The 22076-nt window shown below is 36.6% G+C and overlaps 1 protein-coding gene and 1 pseudogene across 13 annotated transcripts in view; both read right to left on the bottom strand.

The window, feature by feature from the left end:
• Positions 1-22076, bottom strand: part of RAD51B (RAD51 paralog B) — a 642672-nt gene that overhangs the window by 513890 nt on the left and 106706 nt on the right. The window lies entirely within an intron of this gene.
• Positions 1-22076, bottom strand: part of LOC103795813 (small ribosomal subunit protein uS4 pseudogene) — a 78241-nt pseudogene that overhangs the window by 37539 nt on the left and 18626 nt on the right. Inside the window, exon 1 of the transcript XR_013521291.1 lies at positions 1-22076. This exon is cut by the window's left edge and continues 37539 nt beyond it; it is cut by the window's right edge and continues 18626 nt beyond it. The product of XR_013521291.1 is annotated as a small ribosomal subunit protein uS4 pseudogene (transcript).

Below are 22076 nucleotides of genomic sequence, written 5' to 3'. Positions count from 1 at the left end.
GAAGAACTAGGACTTTATCATCTCGCTCTATCACAACACGTGGCATATGGTAGGCATTTAACGATGGCTTGTTGAAGAGATGAAGGACAAGCCTAACCAAAACAATTAAAATATGTTCTATAGCTCTAGAGCTGCACTACCCAACAGAAGTTTCTACAATAACAGAAATGCTCAGTATCTATGCTGTCCACTACACTAGTCACTAGTCACATGTGGCTACTGAATGCTTGAAATGTAACTAGTGAAACTAGTTGAATAAATAAATTTTCAATTTTATTTAATTTTCATTCATTTTAATAGCCGCTTACAGTTAGTGGTTAACATACTAGACATGGAAGCTCTAGAGTTACAATAGAAATATATTATGCATGATTTGGTTTGATTATATTGTTTAATATATAGATAACATTTTAAAGTATGGTTTACTGAAATAATTCAGATTTCCTACATGAAATGTCTCTTAACAGATTACATACTATTCGAGGACAGGAATTTTATCTTCCTCCTCCTCATCTTATATATAGTAGATACTTGACATTTTATTTATTTTTATTTTATTTTGAGACAGAGTCTTGCTCTGTCATCCAGACTGGAGTGAAGTGGCACAATTTTGGCTCACTACAACCTCTACCTCCCAGGTTCAAGTGATTCTCCTGCCTCAGCCTCTCAAGCAGCTGGGATTGCAGGGGCCCACCACCACACCCAGCTAATTTTTAATTTTCTAGTAGAGACGGGTTTCACCATGTTGGTCAGGCTGTTCTCAAACTTCTGACCTCAAGTGATCCATCCACCCACCTCAGCCTCCCAAAGTGCTGGGATTACAGGCATGAGCCACCATGCCTGGCCAGATACTTAACATTTTAAAACATTTAACATTCAGTTAAACTGAATGGGAATACTGGCTCTTAAAATTTAAAGAATCTGGTGTCTCTGTTTATTTTATTTTCTTCCCAGTTTAAGTATAACAGGTGAAAACTAAAAAAACAGATAACCAAATTAAAGCAAAACAAAAAAAGCTGTTACCTGGACTGAGTATCCACCAAAGTGTCAAGCAGAAAAGGAACTATGGAAAGAATGTTCCCACATATCTCCTACATCTCTACCTCTGTTCCATCTTTGCCCACACTATTTTCATTGCCAAAAGCCAAACTCCTGTCCCAATCCCATCTTCCTCTGTCCAAATTCTACATGTACTTCAATGTCCAGTTCACATGTTGCTTCTTAATGAAGCATTCATGTTAACAAAGTATTGGATCTGTCTTGTCTATGCGATCCTCTAAGTTGGTTAATTCTGTTTTGTTCTATAGTGTTTGTCAAGTTCATTAAATATAATTAATTTTAGCTACATAGAATCTAGTATATTTTACTTTTCTGAATTATCAGCAATTGATATATGTAGTATTTCATTTTATCATCACCAATTCTGAAAATTAAGATCTTCTTGAATTAAGTCAAACATCTTTTACACATTAGACATATAATTCAGTATATTTCCAAACCTAGAGAAATATCTTTCATATAAACAGAAGAAATCAGAAGCAAGAGTAAGACACTGTGTCATACAAAACGATACCTTTGACAGACAGAAAAGATATACTTGACAAAATCCCAAACCACATTCCTAGAACTACTCCCTGATGAAACAGGTTCCTTACAACATTTTAAAGTACCTTCAAATCCTAAGTGCATATTGGCTTTTTGTGATCCAGCCATAAGGAGTAATAGTACTATCATCATTTATATTTCTGTATTTAGGATATGTGTATCAGCATGAATTAGCTGACAACAAAATTCTTCATATTTCTGAACACAGCCTTCCATAAAACTTTCTTCTGTAATTTTAAGCAAAAACAAATTCTAGTATAACTGAATTTTACTATAGAAAGGCAAGAAATTAAATAATCTATCCTCAACTGAGTCCTCATTGACACTCAGCAGCTTACTTCATTTTAACTATTGCCCACTGCAACTATTCTACACCTTTTCTCCTATCTCATTTTTCCTCATTCTCGGCCAATAGCCTTAACTTCTTTAATGAGATGCCTGAGATCTGGTACATCCTCCCTCAGCGTCTGTCCTCTCCCTATACGTCCACCCATCTCCTATCCTCTTACTCCTCTGATTTCTAAATATTCCTTCCCAAAGTCAATAACTCCATCTAAAAACTTCATATCATTCTTTCCAGATTCCTCCAACATCTATCAGCCAACAATTAACTGCCTACTCCCCAGTACCTTCTTTCTCTTCTTCTCCAAATACTCCTTTACCTCTGCCTACAACTACACTTATTTTTTTCAAATTAAAGAAGTCTTCCCTTGACCCTAGTGATCCTATAGCTAACATTTCATCTCTATCCTCCCATTCAACTCCAAAATCCCTGAAAGAGTAGTCTACATTGGAAAGGTTATTCTTTAACATGCACCTATTCTTTAACTTCCTGGATTCATTCACCCACATCACAGTATTAAAACTATCTTCTTAAAGGCCATCAGTGACTTCAAAGCCACCAAACCTAGTGGAGTCTTCTTCATCTCCACCTGTCTTCTCCTCTGGAAAGTTGAGCATATGATACCACTGACTAGCCTCTCACAAAAATTCTTTCATCTCTTGGTTTCCATGTCACATACTGATTTAGAAAGCAAACATGAGAGCCAGCAGCTAAACCTGCAAAATGGCTAATATTATTTCCCTCACTCATAAGATACAGGAAAATAAGCAACAGACTCACTGAGTCTGTCCTGAGTGGGGAATCAAGCACAAAGAATCTTACAGGCCAGGTCGGTGGCTCATGCCTGTAACCCCAGCTCTTTGGGAAGTGGAGGCAAGCGGATCTCAGCCTAGCCAACATGGAGAAACCCTATATCTACTAAAAATACAAAAAATTAGCCGGGCGTGGTAGCACATGCCTGTAATCTCAGCTACTCAGCAGGCTGAGGCAGGAGAATTGCATGAAACTGGGAAGTCGAGGTTGCAGTGAGCTGAGATCGCACCACTGCACTGCCTGGGCAACAGAGCAAGACTCCATCTCAAAAAAATAAAAAAATAAAGAAGAAAAAGAAACTTACCTATCAGGTAAGGTCAGGAATAGTATATCTAATCTTAACATTGAGAATGTAAGCCTCTGATCCCACAAATCATTCTGTGGATTATCAGTCCTAACAGCTTCTGTGATGATTCAACAGAAAGAATAGAATTAACTAGAGTTAGAGCACTACTCTAACCATAGAGTACAGAAGAGTCTGCAGGACAATGAAAACTGCAGCAGTAAAACAGGGTCACACACCTTAAGAGGGACTTCCTAATAATATGCTGTCCTGATTGTGCTGATTTCTTTCTCTCCTCTGACCCCTTTTGCCACCTTCTTTTCCTCTTTTCAAACTAAAAAATGTGTGTATTTCTCAAAGCTTTGTCTTCAATCTCTTCTTCCTGTCTCTTTCTCTTCTTTGCAATTCTCATAGCCCCTACCTATTCATCTCAAACACTCAATACATCTTCTTAAGTCCCCAAATCAGCTCCTCTTCTTAATCTTTTTCTTTCTGTTAATGGTACAAGCAGTGCCCTAGTTACCCAAATGCAAACCTTGCTCCAATTCTCTTCTCTCTCACTTCCCACATATAATTGTGGCTAAGTTCTGCCAATTCTATCTACCAAATGCTTCACTTTTCTTTTCCATTTCCACTGCCACACCTTATGTCAGGCCCTTATTCTCTCACCTGGACCTCTGCAATGGCCCCTTAATTTTAATTCTTGATTCTAATCTCTCCCAACTCCATTATATCCTTCCCATTAATCATTCCAAAGCACAGCTACTAGCTCCTACCATGCCCTTGCTCAACAGCCTTCATGGATTCCCCACTGCTAGAGAATAAAGTTCTAATCTTCATTCTCATTTTTAAAACCCTCCATGACCTGGCTCCAAGCTTTATTTGTCATTTCATCTCCCACCATTCTCTTCTACAAAAGCTATACTTCACTCTAAATCAGGCTTCCTGTTTCTAAATATGCCCTACATCTCCACCTCTGCTCCATCTTTGTCCATGCTATTTTCTTTGCCAAAAGCCTAACTCCTACCCCAATCCCATCTTAATCTGTCCAAATTCAACACATACTGTAATATCCAGTTCACATCCACCTCCTTCATGAAGCATTGATGTTAAAGGATTAGATCTGTCTTGTCTACACAGTTCTCTTGGATGGTTGATTCTGCTTTTTCTACAGATGTTTGAATATTTATATTCTACCTCTTCCTAGATAAGTTCTCTGAGGACAGAAGCAATATCTTATCCATCTTACTCTTTCTGCAATGCTTAGCATAGTGTTCTATACTAGACAGGACTAGAATATATGTAAGCCTCACAAAATAGCTGATGTAATTACAGGCATTTGGTTTAAGATGCCAAAGAAATCGGATTCAGAAGTAGTAAGCATTTTAAAAGAAAAAAACAACAACACTTTTTTTCCTTTGCCTTTAGAATACTTGTGTAGTCCTGAAGTCACGCTCTGCCAATAATCTTTTATATGTTGTGTTCCTAACAATATTAGATATGAATATTTTCAACTATTTCTTTTTTTTTTTTTTTGAGACGGAGTTTCACTCTTGTTACCCAGGCTGGAGTGCAATGGCGCAATCTCGGCTCACCGCAACCTCCGCCTCCTGGGTTCAGGCAATTCTCCTGCCTCAGCCTCCTGAGTAGCTGGGATTACAGGCACGCACCACCATGCCCAGCTAATTTTTGTATTTTTTTTAGTAGAGACAGGGTTTCACCATGTTGACCAGGATGGTCTCGATCTCTTGACCTCGTGATCCACCCGCCTCAGCCTCCCCTCTTCCTTCTCCTTTTCTTCCCCCTCCTACTACTCCTATTTCTGGCCAATTTTTCAGAAGACATCCTTACTTTACCTCATTAAGTTTAATACAAGGTGATGTGACTTTTTTTTTTTTTTTTCCTTAAAGCAGCTACAGCATCTGTCCTTCCTCAAAAGATGTTTTTGGACAAGCCAAACTTCAAAATGTCATTTAGGAACAAGTTTAGACCACGGCATGCACATCTTATTGCAATGATATGCTACTAATCTTTATAAGACAATGTACTGTCCATGTACATTGTCAGAATGTATGACAAGGTTTAATATCACTTCTTCCCATATATCTGTCCATTCATAAACATTGCAGAAACACTTCATTTACTCTTCCATGCATAGATTTTATTACTGCTTAAAATCTCACACTAGTATGTACTTTGTATTGACAATTATACTTCAGAATAGCTTATTATAAGCTCATTATAGTTCAAAACTTTGGACAACTGTTTTTAACTTCCAGTTATTTTTTCTATAAATGAAGCCAGGGAGCATTTCCTACAAATGGTTTATGTAACAATAGGTTACCTGAGGAGATGACTCTTGAATCTTTTGTGACAATACTATTGCTAACGTAAGCAACAAAAATTAAAGAAATTCTGGAATTAGAGTGGAAAGAGTGACTAATCTTCACTGGAAACGGTGACTTAGACTTCATTCTGGTTTTCATTTAGCCCAATGAAGAACGTTTTGTTCAATACCTGTAGGATATATTAGTTTGATGGTTCTAATAGCATTTGGAAACATCTACTGCTTTTTCAACATTTGTGAGTCACATGGGGTTATTTACGCAAAAGAACATGAGGTCCAGAAATGTTTCCATACGCTAGAAAATGATTCTATCAGTTTAACAGGGCAGAAGAAAAAATGTGATTGATTTTGCAAATGAACACTAAGCTATAGAAAGTTCCTTCAAGGTTAACTTTAACAACTTTGCAGCCACATCAGATCACCTCATAAAACAACAGAATAGTATAAAGTCAATTATGATTTATATGTTATAAAAACATGAAGCATGGTTAAAATATTCTAAAATATTTATTATTCTAAATTCATATAAACCTGAACTTTCACCTATTGATAAAATAGTAATTTTTCTTCCTACTCTCTTGTGACTCTTTGGATCATATAATCAAAAAAAAAAGGCAAGTTCCAACTTTCTAACTTCAAAACTTTTAACCGTATTGTTACTCTTCTCTGTTTAAGCCTTTTAAACCAGGAAGACAATAAGCTACAGGAAAAAAAAATGGGACTGCATTAAGTCTAAAGGCAGTTGCCTTATTTTGGTTAATAAACCATTTAATGTTCAATTTCTGCTCTGAAAAAAGCTCATAAAAATTTAACTTGACAATAGCAAACTATCACAGAAGAAAGAAGATGACTCAAAGTCCACTGACAACCAGATGATATTATTATTACACCCAGTTGCAGACCCAATGAGTGACAGTATATTTCAATGGATACGAAGCCACAGGCACCAACTAAGTACAGGCATACCTGCCTGTACCTCACATACATTGTGGTCTTTTACACATTGAGGGTTTGTGGCAACCATGCATTGAGCAAGACTATCAGTGCCATTTTTCCAACAGCACGTGCTCATTTTCTGTCTGTGTCACATTTTGGTCATTCTCACAATATTTCAGACTTTTTCATTATTATCATACCTGCTATGGTCATCTATGATTAGCAATCTTTGACATTACTATTAAGGCATCACAAACTGCAGTCCTATAAGATATCAAACCTAATTGATAAATCTATATATTCTGACTGTTCCACCACAGCAGCCATTCCCATGTCTTTCTGCCTGTCTTTGGACTCCTTATTCCCTGATAATAAAAATATGAAAGTTAGGCCATTTAATAACTCTAGATTTCTCTGAATCAGGTTAGAGAAAAAAATGGAAAAAAAAAAAATTAACCCTACAATGGCTTCTAAATGTTCAAGAAAGAAGAACAGTCACACATCTTTCACTTTAAATCAAAAGCTACAAATGATTAAGCTTAATGTGGAAGGCATATCAAAAGCTCAATCGGGCCAAAAACTAGGCCTCTTGTACCAAACAGCCAAGCTGTGAATACAAAGAAAAATTCTTGAAGGAAATTAAATGTGCCACTCCGGTGAACACACGAATGCTAACAAAGCAAAACAGCCTTATTGCTGATAAGGAGACCAAATGTCTGGACAGAAGACCAAACCAGCCACAACATTACCTTAAAGTCAAACCCTAATCCAGAGCAAGGCCCCAACTCTCTTCAATTCTATGAAGGCAGAGAGAGGAGAGAAAGCTGTAGAAGAAAAGCTGGAAGCTCACAAAGGTGGCTTCATGAGGTATAAGGAAAGAAGTATTCCATAAAAGTGCAAGCGAAGCAGTAAGTACAGCAAGATGCTACAGCAAGTTATTCAGAAGATCTACCTAAGAGCGCTGATGAAGGTGGCTACCCTGAACAACAGATTTTCCATGTAGACAAAACAGCCTCACATTGGGTGTGGGGGAAATGGCACATCAGACTTTCATGGCTAAAGAGCAGAAGTCAGTGCCTGGTTTCAAAGCTTCAAAGGACAGGCTGAGTCTCTTGGTAGGGGCTAATGCAGTTGGGAACTTTCTAAGTTGAAGCCAGTGCTCACTGGCCATTCTGAAAATCCTAGGACCCTCAAAAGTTATGCTTAATCTACTCTGCCTGTGCTCTAGAAATGGAACAACAGGTCTGGATGATAGCACATCTGTTTATAGCATGGCTTACTGAATATTTTAAGCCCTCTGTTAAGAACCACGGTTTAGTAGAAAAGATTCCTTTCAAAATATTACTGTTCACTGACAAAGCCCCTGGCCACCCAAGAGCTCTGGTGAAGATGAACAAGGAGATTAATGTTGTTTTCATGCCTATTAATACAGCATCCAGACTGCAGCCCACGGATCAAGGAATAATTTCAACTTTCAAGTCTCACTATTTAAGAAATATATTTCGTAAGGCTATTTCTGCCATAGATTGTGATTCCTTTGATGGATCTGGATAAAGAAAACTGAAATCCTTCTGGAAATAATTTACCATTCTAGATGCCATTAAGAATATTTCTGATTCATGGTAGGAGGTCCAAACATCAACACTGACAGGCGTGAGGAAGATGCTAAGCCTTATAGATTACTTTGAAGGTTTTAAGACTTCAGTGGAGGAAGTAACTGTAGATATGATACAAATAGCAGGAAAACTAGAGTTAGAAGTGGAACCTAAAGATGTGACTGAATTGTTACAATCTCATGACCAAACTTGAACAGATGAGGGATAAGGTATGAGCAAAGTAATGATGAATGAGCAAAGGAGTTATTTTCTTGAGATGGAAAACTACTCCTGTTGACAATGCTAAGAACATTGTTGAAATGACAACAAAGGATTTAGAATATTTCATAAACTTAGTTGATAAAGCAGTAGCAGGGTTTCAGAGATTGATCCCAATTTTAAAAGAAGTTCTACTGTGAGTAAAATGCTATTAAGTAGCATGATATGCTACAGAGAAATCTTTCATGAAAGGAAGAGTAAATTGATTCAAGCATCCATCAATAAACTTTATTGTTGTCTTATTTTAAGAAATGGATACAGCCACTCCAACTTTCAGCAGCCACCACGTTGAGCAGTCAGCAGCTATCAACACTGAGAGAGGACCCTCCACCAGCAAAAAGCTGATGACTCTCTGAGGGCTCAGATGATCATTAGCATTTTAAATTAAGGTATGTACATTGCTTTTTTAGGCATAATATTATTGCACACTTAGACTGCTGTATAGTATGAACACAACCTTTATATGCACTGGGAAATTTTTAAAATGTATGACTCACATTATTATAATAGTTACTTTATTGTGGTGATCTGATACCAAACCCATGATATCTTCAAGGTATGGCTGTGTACTGTAAGGAAATTTGCTAGCAAAACTAAAATACTTATAATAGTGCTGCTGGGTAGGATATATGTCCAGACCCCAATTCCTGTTGCAAGAGGTTGCTCTATTTCTACTCTGTCTCAGAAGACATCCAGAGTACACTGTATATTTGTAGGAAATAGGGAAGCAGCATCTCTACAACCAGAGAAGTTCAAAATGTCTCCTATCTGAACTTAATCGCATCTGATCCTACAACCAAGCAAGACACTCTTAGGAGAGTCCATCTTAAAATATATATTCCTCTGGACCATAACAAATTATGCTGACTCTATGTACATCCAGACTCTAGTAAGCAATAGGAACACAAACATACAACTATATATTCAATTTAGTACTTTATATACAACTCCGTAAGACAGACTTTTTCCTTAACAAATAAAACTATTTACCTAAGTTTGTCACAGTAGCTATACTTCTTTTGGATCAGTATTGATTTCTGAAAAAACACCTTATTTTCAATAGTTGTAAATGTTTTGCTGGCTCAAAACAACATGAAGATAAATGGGCTATGTAAAGTTTTCCTTTAAAATAGGAGAGTAAAAAGTGTTTCTTAAATATCTAATTGAAAACAGGGCCTTTTAGGCTACAGATTTTTCCATTATAATATATACACCAGAACACAAAGCAACTTAAGTGTTAAACATTAGGAATTTTCTAACATATGTACAAATGAAGATAAGTTATTTTGTTTTTTAGGATCAAATATGAGTCTTTATACGGAAATACCTTAAGCCTGAATGTTAAGTTTTCTCCCAAATCATTTGCTTCAAACAAAGAAGTCTCTTTCCAAGAAAGATCTGTATTTTAACTAATAATTCTAGGGGAGTCACATTACTGATGAAATAAGAAATTATGAATATAAAAACAACTCTTTTTGGAAGGTAAAGAAAGACAAAGAAGAAAACATAGAGAGATGACAACAAATACTTAACGGAACACCTTCCATGAGCCAGACATTAATATGGGAGCTAAGGACACAAAGTAAATCAAACACAGTTCCTGCCCTCATGAAATTTATAATTGATGTAATGCCATTATTATATTTTTCTCATGTCAAAAGAGGTATTTATATTGCCATCAATCCATAAATGAAAGTTAACATGCCTTACAGGAAAGTATTTCCTAACCCCTGGAATAATCTGCTCCTCTAAACAAGAGGCTAATCAACTGGACCTTCCCATTCCTCTTTGTCTTTGGATAATTTTACTATTTATGCTTTATACTGTACATTCAGTCATGGGGATATATAACATAGATGTTTATTAATGATGGTGATAATGGTAACAGCAATAGTTAATATTTAATAAGCATGTGTTAAGTTCAGGGCATGGCACTAAACAGTTTACATTTATTATTTGGTCTAATCCTCACCACAACCCTATTTGATGGATATTATTATGATGTGTAACAGGGCTAGCACTGAAAGATTACTGTTTTATCAAATATAATAGATCAAAATAAGAGACTTAAATATATCAAATTAAGAAATCTAATTTTACTTCTTTATTCTTCTATCTAGAACCATAAGTAACAACTTAATCAGAAATATATAGCTGCAAGTTTAAGTTATCACTGTCCTGCTCCTCAGTGGAATATACACAAAGCTTAGCATATGGCAGAAGATGGGAAAGACAGAAGTAGTATATCCATCCCTTCTCTCCTTAAACCTGTGTTTTCTTTTGTTTTTTTAAAAAGCACAATATCCATTTGTATGATCATATTGCTTACACCAAAGACTTTTGTTTTATCTAAAAGAACTCTTTTAACCAGGGATGAAATAAAATTTATAAATTAATTTCTAGGCTGAGCGTGGTAGCTCACACCTGTAATCCCAGCACTTTAGGAGGCAGAGGCGGGCAGATCACCCAAAGTCAGGAGTTCCAGACCAGTCTGACCAGCATGGTGAAACACTGTCTCTACTAAAAATACAAAATTAGCCGGGCATGGTGGCACATGCCTGTAACTCCAGCTACTCGGGAGGCTGAAGCACAAGAATCACTTAACCCAGGAGGCAGCGGTTGCAGTGAGCCACGATCGTGCCATTGCACTCCAGCCTGGGCAACAAGAGCTAAACTCCATCTCAAAAAAAAAAAGAGAGAGAAATGTAACAACTTTTCCCCCTTTCCTACTCCTTTCTATTTCATTTTTCAAAAATAATCATTTATCTGATTAAAGGTTGAATTAGAGAAAATTTCAAATTCCCCCAAAGTTATCCCTCAATTCAAAACAGGATATAGCACTAATTGCTGAGAGTTCTGAAACTGTATTTTGGGATTTTCAAATCCCAAATTCACTCCAAATCTCAAGATTACAGTTATTAAAAGGAACTGAAACAGCCCTTCCTCTAAGATGCCTGTTTGAGAAGAGAGTTATCTTTCCACCATCCTGAACTGGAGTGAATGTTGAACACCCCTTTTGATAAAGTCTTAATTATAACAATTTTTAACCATTTAAGGGTTATGAAACTCACTGGGAAACTTGTGAAGGCTATGGACTTTCTTCCCAGAAAAATTATAAGTACACACACATAAAATTTTATATAATTTGAGGCATTCTATACACTTACTAAAACCCAATCATGGACCTCAATTTAAAACTCTTGGTGTGGGCCAGAGGCAGTGGCTCACGCCTATAATCCCAGCACTTTGGGAGGCTGAGGCGGGCGGATCACCTGAGGTCAGGAGTTCGAGAGCAGCCTGGCCAACATGGTGAAACGCCATCTCTACTAAAAATACAAAAATTAGCTGGGCATGGTGGCACATGCCAGCTAATCAGGAGGCTGAGGCGCAAGCACTGCTTGAACCCAGGAGCTGAGATCGTGCCACTGCACTCCAGCCTGGGTGACAAAGCGAGACTCTATGGCAAAAACTAAACAAGCAAAAAACAACTCTTGGTCTGTTTATTCACCAATCACATACCCTTCAATATCCCAGGAGCTTGGTATCGTGTGTGAAAATAATAAAGTGAAGCTTTTTGAAGAAAAATCAATTGAAAGAAAAATGTTTAATGTCCCAAGATGAAAGGAGTAGTTGGCAATTTGGGGTATCACTAAGCTGGCTGTACTCTAAAAGGTCTCACCAGACGACACTAGAGAAGCCATCTAGAAGGTAACATGGTCTTAGACTGTGCACAAACCACTTTAATATCTCAGACTTCCACTGCTGACTAACACCTTCTTGCTTTAGATATTTTAATAACATTTAATCAGTGGAAATTTTTGACATAATAGTATAGCCAGATTTTCCTTACTATTACTGATTCTTATCTAGAAGACAGTTTAGCCACTCACTGTAGCCAAGTCTTGCTTTTTCCTTGGCTACAAGGAATACAACTAAAAAAATATTTTAATATAGCAATACATTCAAGGTAGATATGATTTTTTCTTTCTTTTTGGTGAAAGGGCTCCCTGGCTTATCCAACAATCACAATGCCTCAAATTCATCTTTGCATCTTCTTGACTCACTTAATCCAGCAGATTTCAAAAAATGTCTATTGGGTATCTAATAACTATAAAGTTCATAAGGGCAAGGTCCAGGTCACCTTTGGTTCCCTATGGTATGCCCAGTGATTAACTGCCTGACACACAGTAAGTGCTCAAAAAATACAACTTTAATATGTTGATCAAACTCTTGCAGCAACTACCAGTTCAACCACTAGGTATATGAGCTTGGCAAGTTACTAAGTATCTCTGAGATCGTTTATTTACCTAAAAAAGTGAATAATGATATTCATACAATTAGTACTAAGATTAAATAAGATCAAGTACACAAAGCACACTACTGTAGTATCAAAAACACTGCATTATTCTTTAATGTAAACCTATATTTTTAAGGCCTGTTAAAATATAGCTAAATTTTAAAATATGACACTATAGTCATATTGATATGGTTCAAATTAACTTTACAACCACATTCTTACAAAAAACAAAAACAATAAAGGGCCAAAAAAGCTAGGAGCAAAAATATTAAAATACAGAGACAAAGACAGCTAAAAAAACAAAAACCAAAAAAACCTCATAAATAAGGCAATGTTTTGAAAGAAAATAACTTCCTTATATATTTGTGGCTTAAAACACAACTAATATTTTCCAAGTGACAAAGCTGGCACAAACATAGCAATTGGGAGATTTAGTTTTCCTAAAATTATTTTTCAGCTCTGTCAAACAAAAAAAATCTTTACTTCTTAAAGGCACGTACTCTAAAATGAAATTGTCTTGGTGGTACAAAAGCGCCTATTAAAATGTGCTTTAGTTTTCTTCTGCCTCCACACCCCCTGCCTGCACTGTTTTCTTTAAAAACTAAGTCTATAGTGCCATCTACTGTGTCTGTTCAGATCACATCACTTTTGCTGGTTTTATCCAGCAAAAGAAACAAGAAATGCAGCAAATTTAGAATCTGTCACTTTATACAATGTACTTAGATGTAAATACCTACCTATATACACTATCTATACCTATATCTGTATCTCCACCCATATTTAGTATCTGAGCAACAATTTACCTGCTTTCTTTCCACTTTCTTCTTAAGTGGGCCCGAATTCATTATAACCCAAGTATCATAATAGGAACCAACATGTTTACCTCTATACATTAGAGGAAAGAGGTACAGTAATAATAACAAACCTTTATTGAGGGCTTACTGTAGGTCAAATAGTATTCTAAGTGCTTAAGCAAAATAAAGATTCCATAGATAAAGCTTCAAAACCATTTACTCCACTCACATCAGTGAAAATGACTGCTGTTTATTTATTTTGTGGTTGTTGTTTGTTTGTTTGTTTGAGACAGGAGTTTCACTGTTGTTACCCAGACTGGAGTGCAATGGCACAATCTTGGCTCACTGCAACCTCCGCCTTCTGGGTTCAAGCAATTCTCCTGCCTCAGCCTCCGGAGTAGCTGGGACTACAGGCGCGCACCACCATGCCCAGTTAATTTTTGTATTTTTAGTAGAGACGGGGTTTCACCTTGTTGACCAGGATGGTCTCAATCTCTTGACCTCGTGATCCACTCGCCTCGGCCTCCCAAAGTGCTGGGATTATACGCGTCTGAGCCACTGTGCCCAGACTGTTTATTTGTTTTACATGGATATACCACCATGCAAATAAAACCAAGCATCTTGAGGAAAAGAGCTGTAATTCACTGTTCTTTTAAAATAAATGGATGTCAACTCCACAGCCAGTGGTAAAAAATGATTTGATGGATGGATGGATGGATGGATGGATGGATGGATGGAAGGAAGGAATAATAGACAAATGGATGGATAAAGATGGCCAGCCCACGGCGCCTATGACAGTACCCATCATATTTTTTAACCCACAGGGTCTTTTTCATTACAAAGATGTACCTTTAGCCAGAAAACTCAACATATTAAGGAAATCTCCAGTTAATTCAAAACCTCCTTCTTCCTCCCTAAGTGTATATTTAGGGAGCACAAAGAAAAAAGTTTTAAAAGGTCACTTATAAACATGGTTTGTCTCCAATATAAGAAAATGTGTATTAGTACAAGCCTCATAACTTACATATCTAAATAAGTGATGTTTGTGAAATGTATCAACCAAGAACTAATCTAATACTACTAGTACACAAAAATTTTTTGCAATTTCTCATTGGTAATTTCCTTTAGAGTCTGTTTTGAAAGCAATAAAAGAAAATATGTTTTACTACTTTACATTTTATTTATTATATTTAATATATTTCAGTCTATTAGTTTGACTACCCATCTTACTCATCACACTCGGCTCTAAATGACAGTTGACTGTTTCAAAATTCAAAACAGCCTACAAAAGAAAGACCTGCCACCACAGAAAACTGACAAAAGAACTTACCAAGAAAGAAGTATGCATTAAATGGGTATATATCTTCTACGACCATTTTGAGAGAAACAACATTCATTTGGATACACTACTGCTGACATTTAAAAAGAAAGAAACTCGGGCATCATATTTTTAAGTCACTGAATTTTATAACTGCAACTATTCCCATATAGTTTTCATTTGTTATACATATCAATGTTCTCTGTCTTAAGTCTTCCTTTCATAAAACTGTAAAGACTCTGTAGTCTTCTTGGAAGACTTGGCAGGCTTTGAAACTTCAACGCATTGACGTTACTCCTGCTACTTCACATAAACCTTCACTTTAAGTTCAGTGTGTCTGCCACCATATTGCTCAATTCTTCTACTATTCCAAATGCTCTGAAGCAGCTTCCAAGAAATCCTTGTTTGGATCAGCAAAAACAATTTGATGTCATCAGCAGATTTCACCATTTCCTTCTGGAGTCATTAAAACACTAAACAAGCACGATCTTGGTATCAATCCTTGGGTTTCCTATCATTAACTTCTCTCCAGCTGAAGTCAAGCTATTCTCTCTACATTGTGATTTCCAAAATAGGACCAGGATGTGTTTATGTGCTAGAAGTGTACACATTGATGGATTTTTATAATGAAAGTTGCAGAATGCATTATGAAAGTAAAAGGGGGAAAATCCCAAAAGCCAGAGAAATCAGCAAAGAGAAGCAGCTCCTAGTTGAGTTGTCTCATCCAAGCATACTGCCTCGTATTTAACTGATTCTTAAACCTCGACAGGATTTTAACCTTTCCCCACCAATTACTTATTTCTGTTATAATTATACGAGAGACTTTATTAAACACATTTGAAAATTCTCTGTGAATTATAACCAGCAGGTCTAACTACTTTATTCACTTTTCCTCTCTTTACTACATTTAAAGAGAGAAAAGCAAAGAGTCCCTACCCAGAAAGTAAAAAAGCAAACAGTTTTCTACCCAAACTGGTCTGTACTCTGAACAAGAGAAATCACTCTTTCTTTTATTGAAGTGCAAATCTGTTTGAAGCGTTCATTCTGCTTTCCCAGCCTGCTCTCTGCAGCTGCATAAAAGATGAGACTTGGGAATAAAAGAAAACTAGGCTGGGGCCAAAAAGCAATACTGTCCATATGCAAACTCACTCAAAGAGCAGTAGTTTCTGTACATCCCTTCCCACTGCTTCCATTCTAGCAGACCCCTAGCCAAAAGGAGGAGTGACTGTGCTATATCTGTATGTCCAATCCTGTTCAAAACAACTTCTTATATGAAATCAGGGGAAGGATAAGTTTACTAAACCCCCAGTTCTGACAGAGAGCATGAGGCATTCTCAGGGTCAACTTTTAGCTCTAAGCTGGCTGGAATTAGGCAAGTTTAAGAGAGCAATAGGGAGAGTCTAACAGGTCTCTTACAATGCTTGTGACAGAGGCATAGCAGCAGGGAGTAGAAATCACTTTACCTATCTTACCCCATGCAAAATTAAGGCAAAATCTTCCTCCATGCCAAATCTGCAACAGACTTTCAGAATGTCTAGAAACCCATTAGCCTACATGCAAGGGTATCAGGTAACCTTATAATCCCAGCATTCTCCTCAGGCCAGCAGTGAACCACACACAATTGAAAAAGTTCACCACCTCAAAAAAGAACTCTGCTGGGATCAGAAGGGTATTCTCAAGGGTTTTGAATTAGATGTCATTATAACTCCATGTTATTTTTAATACCCTTCTTCGGATTTTGCTCCACACAGAATTCCCAAGTTACAGAAGGACCATGAACAATGTCCAGATGTATAAAATGCAAAAATACTTCCCTCCTACTTGTGGATTCCAAGATAAACACCACAAGAAGCACATGTGACTAAACTTAGAGCTCATTCCAAATTAAATACTGCATCATGTGCACAGTTTAGGGCTTAAAAAACAAAACCCCACAAATATTCTGCACGGTTCATAAGCCAGGCTTGGGCAAGCACATGACCACGTTATAAGAAGGAACCATGAATTGAAGAGTAGGGGTAAAGGGTGAGAAAAGTCTTAGTCAAAACCTTTCCCAGAAAATTGGTGCTGTTTTCAGTGAACATTTGTATAATGTGGGACACAGATGAAAGAGGAAACTATTTTTCTGTGCTTTTTTTTTTCCCTACTGACATCCTTATTTCTAAAACTGTCCACCAAATTGGGAAACTCTGCAAAGATTTCAAAATTCCGAGCCAAAGCCAAGCACAAACATCATTAAATACAGATACAAACACACACACTGAGGTAATGAGAACTTATATCTCTGACTGAGCAGACCAGACAGAATCTTCTGATATATAAGCTGAGTTCTGGACAGAGTACATGGAACCTTATGGGACAGACCAGGAGAGTCAGGCAATGTGAAAAGACCTCTCCACTAGTGTTACTGTGTTTCGAAAAAAAAGTAAAAAATAGATGGATAAAGTAAAAAGACAGCTAAGAGATAGTATAGCTAACCGGGTAAGTTCAGTTTTTCTCCCACAACTTAACCTAAGCAAAAGCTTTCAAGAAATTCAGACTGGGAAATGTTTAGTTACGGAAATATCTTTTTAAAAAAAAAACTACATAACATTTGACAGATGCACATATATGTAAAATATATGTAATGTTTGACAGATGTAACACTTGACAGATGCATATATATTTTACATATATATATTTTACTACATTTAAATAGAGAAAAGCTTTGTCAAATGTTACATAGTTTTATATATATAACTTTTGTTTTATGTTAGTTATATACATAAAACTATTGTTTTATATATATAGTTACATAGTTTTATATATATAACTTTTGTTTCATATATGTATAATGTGGGTTATGAAGCATAATTAAAGAATATATACCTAATGAACCCAGCACTGAATTTATGAATTAGAATATTTCCAATCTCCTATGGACTAAATGTTTGTGTCCTCCCAAAATTAATGTATTAAAACCCTAATCCCCAATGTAATGGTATTTAGACATAGGGCCTTTAGGTAGGTCATTAAGGTTAGATTAAATCTTGAAGTTGGAGTCTCTATGATGGGAACAGCCATGTGAGGACATAACCAGGAAGAGGCCACCCAACCGTGCTTCCACCCTGATCTCAGACTTCCAGCCTTCAGAACTGTGAGAAATAAATGTTGGTTATTTGAGCTACCTAATCTATATGGTAATTTGCTATAGCAGCCCAAGCTAACTAAAACACAATCCCAGCGAAGCTGCACATGGGCCTCTACCAAAAACCATCTTCCTGCCTCCATGCAATGATCATCACTATTCTGAATTGTGCATTTTTTTCATTCTTGTCTTTTTTTTTAAATAAAGTTCTTACCCTAACTGTTGGAGTTTTCTTTCTTTAAAGGAATTAGGTATTTCACTTACTACTGTCAATTTTATATACACTATCTAGCTTTGCAAGAATCTATATAAAAGCATGCACAATTTGGCTTCCTCCTTTTTAAGGCTAACATCCTAGAGTAAGATGACATATAATATATATTGGGTACATACATGTATTTAAAATGAATTTGGTATTCCCTTTTTTGCTCCTGTTTGTGTGTGTTTCCACATTAGAGGAGGGAAAATAGTAAAGCCTTTATCTAATATATCAGAAAAAAGTATCCACCTGTATGTCTGTCTTCCTCCCATTTTAAGTAATTCAAGATATGAAATTATCTCTTACTTGCTCTAATTTCCTAGTACCTAACAAAGTGCTAAATGTCAAATAATTATTTTTCAATTAATCTCTCAAATTAAAGCCCAGATGCACACAGTCAGAGCTGGTCAACAACAACAAATATTGTTCTTTTGATCAGTGTTTTTCTTACATAACAGATCTCTTCATTTCTCAAGCCTAAGTTTACCAATTATCTTCCTAGATGGCAAATCATATAAGTCACTAAAATCACTTCCTCACCCACTAAATAAAAATCTTAGGTGGCAATGAAATTGTCAAGTGAGACCATTTTCTCGAGAGTCATACAGTGCTAAGGAGTCCATCTGGGCAAGCACACTATCACACACACAAGTTTAATTTAATAGTATTTGAGCTATTCTCAACCACAGATGCCAATATGACATGGAGACATCAACTGTTTTCTGCTGAAGAACAGCATCATCTACAAAGCAAACTATACACAAAATGACTGAGAAGTTCCTGCTATTTGACAGCAAGGAGTTTCACAACCACCTTAACGTTATCTTTATGTTATGTACTGAACACAATTCTCCTGGGTGCTATGTTCTAAAGGATAGGCCTACGCCCTCAATTATGTCACCATTATGCAATATGCTCATGATTACAAATTTGTCCATCAACTTGAAGGAGCAAAACTGACAGTTACTGTCACTTCAGAATCGAAATTAAGTTGTGTGGCCTCCATGAAAAGTATTATTTGTTAGAAAACTTTCCTGACTCATCTCTTGATTCTACTCAATGCACAAGATTATCTAAAATCTCTCTCTGGGTGTGGAGAGGAACCGGGAGAGAAAGTGCCTGAAGAATTTAAGCCAGTTGCAAGACATCAATATAAAAAATCTTTCTTAAGGGACAACTGCACTGTTATTCCAGAAGGCTTAACAGTTACACTTTAGGAAGCAAAGCTTAGAACTATTCACATAAATGTTATTAGTCTGGAATTCATTCTCACATTGTAAAAAATGAAAATTTTAAAAATTGAAACTCACTGGAGCACATGCCAGACTTCGTTATGAAACTCACATAATCCAGTTGAAAAGCCTTGGTCAAGAATCCGTACTGATGAGTCATTCTACAGAAAAACCTTGAGAAGGTGGACATAGTTCTCAGAAGATGATAACATAATTCTGCTTCAAAGAAGACCATGAAGAAAGTAACAGGACAGAATGGGAAAGAAAATTGAAAATGAATCCAACATATAAAATGAGCTCTTTAAAACACAATAATAGGCCAGGCATGGTGGCTCATACCTGTAATCCCAGCACTTTGAGAGGCTAGGCAGGTGGATCACAAGGGCAGGAGATCGAGACCATCCCAGCCAACATGGTGAAACCCCATCTCTACTGAAAATACAAAAATTAGCTGAGCATGGTGGTGTGCACCTGTAGTCCCAGCTACTCAGGAGGTTGAGGCAGGAGAATCGCTTGAACCTGGGAGGCGGAGTTTGCAGTGAGCCGAGATCATGCCACTGCACTCCAGCCTGAGTGACAGAGCAAGATTCCATCTCAAAAACAAATAAATAAATAATAAAATAAGAAGAAGATGAACAACTCATTAAAATTGGGCAAGAGATTTAAATAGACATTTCTCCAAAAAAGATATATAAATGGTCAGTAAGCACTTGAAAATTCTCAACATCATTAGCCATTAGAAAATGCAAATAAAAAACCACAATGATATAACCACTTCACACCCTACAGTCACTAGGGTGATTGTAATTTTTAAGAAAAAGATGACACGTATTAGTGAGGATGTGCAGAAACTGGAACCCTAACTCATTTCTGGCAGGACTTTGGAAAAATGGCTTCACAGTTCCTCAAAATATTAAACACAGAGTTCCCATATGATCCAGCAATTCTACTCCTGAGGATATAACCAGGAGAAATAAAAACATATGTCCAAACAAAAGCTTGTACGTGGATGCTCATTACTGCATTATTCATAATACCCATAATGCAAAAATAAACCAAATGTCTATCAACTAATAAATGGATAAACGAAATGAGTTATATTTATACAATAGTATATTATTGGCGATGAAAAGGAAGGAAGAATACTGGATAACATGCTGCAACACACATTTTGAAAACATTACGCTATATGAAAGAAGCCAGTCCCAAAAGAACACATATTATATGACTCCACTTTTATAAAATTTCCAGAATAGGCAAATCTATATAGAGAGAAAAACAGTGATTTCCAAGGGCTAGGGGAAGGTGGAAATGCAGAGTGAGAGAGTGGCCGCTACTGGCTTCAGGGTTTCTTCTTGGGATAGTGAATGTTTTGGAATTAGACTGTGGTGATAGTTGCACAATCTGTGAATATGCTAAAAAAAAAGAGCCCTAAATTGTATACTTTAAAAGGGTGAATTGTATGGTATATAAATTATGCCTCAAAAAGCTGTTAAAATTGTTCTGTTTTTTGAAGGCTTTCTGTAATGTGTCCTTTATAAAATAAACCTTTGTAAAAAGGTCTATTAATAAAATAAGATCTATTTTCTAATATGTATTCTTGAATATGAAAGTTCTGGCATTCAAAAAACAGACGTTGGCCTACTGACATTATCCTCTGGTGTAGTAGAATTCTGCCATAGTGAAATCCCTCTCTGCCCATCTTTTATTACCCTACTTGACCTTGTTTAGTTCTCATATTCATCTTTATAAGATGAAGTCCTCAGCATACCCTAGATCCTGAAGGAGCAAATAATGGATGTGATCAATTACTATTTTAGAAATAAGAAATAAGGAGACTTCAGCTGGGCTATTTATCTAAGACAATGCAAAAGAATCCACTTTAAAATTTAAAAGAGTTAGTCAAAGGCAGTGGCTCACACTTATAATCCCACCCAACACTTTGGGAGACCAAAGCAGAAGGATACCTTGAGGCCAAGAATTTACGACCAGCCTGGGCAACACAGCAAGACCCCCAACTCTATAAAAAATTGTTAAAATTAGCATGGCATGGTGGTATGTGCCTATAGTCCTAGCTACATGGGACACTGAGGCAGAAAGATCACCCAGCCCAGGAGTTTAAGACTGCAGTGAGCTATAATCAAGCTATTGCACCCCCATTTGGGCAAGAGAGCAAGACTCTGTCTCTGAAAAAACAAAAAATTTTAAGAGCTGCATGTGCAGAATTGGCACTACAAATCCATTTCTAGCATACAACTGGTATACCTTGTTATCTTTGAAAGTGCACCGTATCTTACACTCAGAGTAATTGCCTAATCATCCCTATATATGTAAAAAAAGAAAAAAATGCTAAAGATGGTCTTTCTGGCATATCCAAAAATTAACTGTCTCTGAAAGGATTCCTATACAAATCTATCTTATACCAAGTACACTTTAGTCAGATTTATTCATTCATTTAACCAAAATTTACTGAGCACTCACCTGCTAAACACTGAAACTATACAAATAAATTATATTAGAAACAGACTCTACCATAAAAAAAATTCATCACTGTGGAGAAAGACAAATGCCTTGTAAACAGGCAATAGGATGGTGTGCTATCTAGCAGAGGAGAGAGCATGGTGCCGACAGGAAAGCATTCAAAGTCAGAAGTCTAAATTCTACAACGAACCAGGAAGTATGTGGACTATAACCAGGAGACGCCTTGCTGAGGTTTCCTGTCTGATCCTACCATTCGTTCAACATATGGACATTCCCCCCATCAATAAGAGCCAGGGATTGAACAGCATGCTCCAGATTCCTCAATAATATGCACTCCCTGCCCTCAAGTGGCTATTTTCAAAGTATG

Source organism: Callithrix jacchus, chromosome 8 (genome assembly GCF_049354715.1).
Source record: "Callithrix jacchus isolate 240 chromosome 8, calJac240_pri, whole genome shotgun sequence".
NCBI classification, from domain to species: domain Eukaryota; kingdom Metazoa; phylum Chordata; class Mammalia; order Primates; family Cebidae; genus Callithrix; species Callithrix jacchus.
Note: the sequence above shows the minus strand (reverse complement) of the source record. Positions and strands in the feature narration are given on the sequence as shown.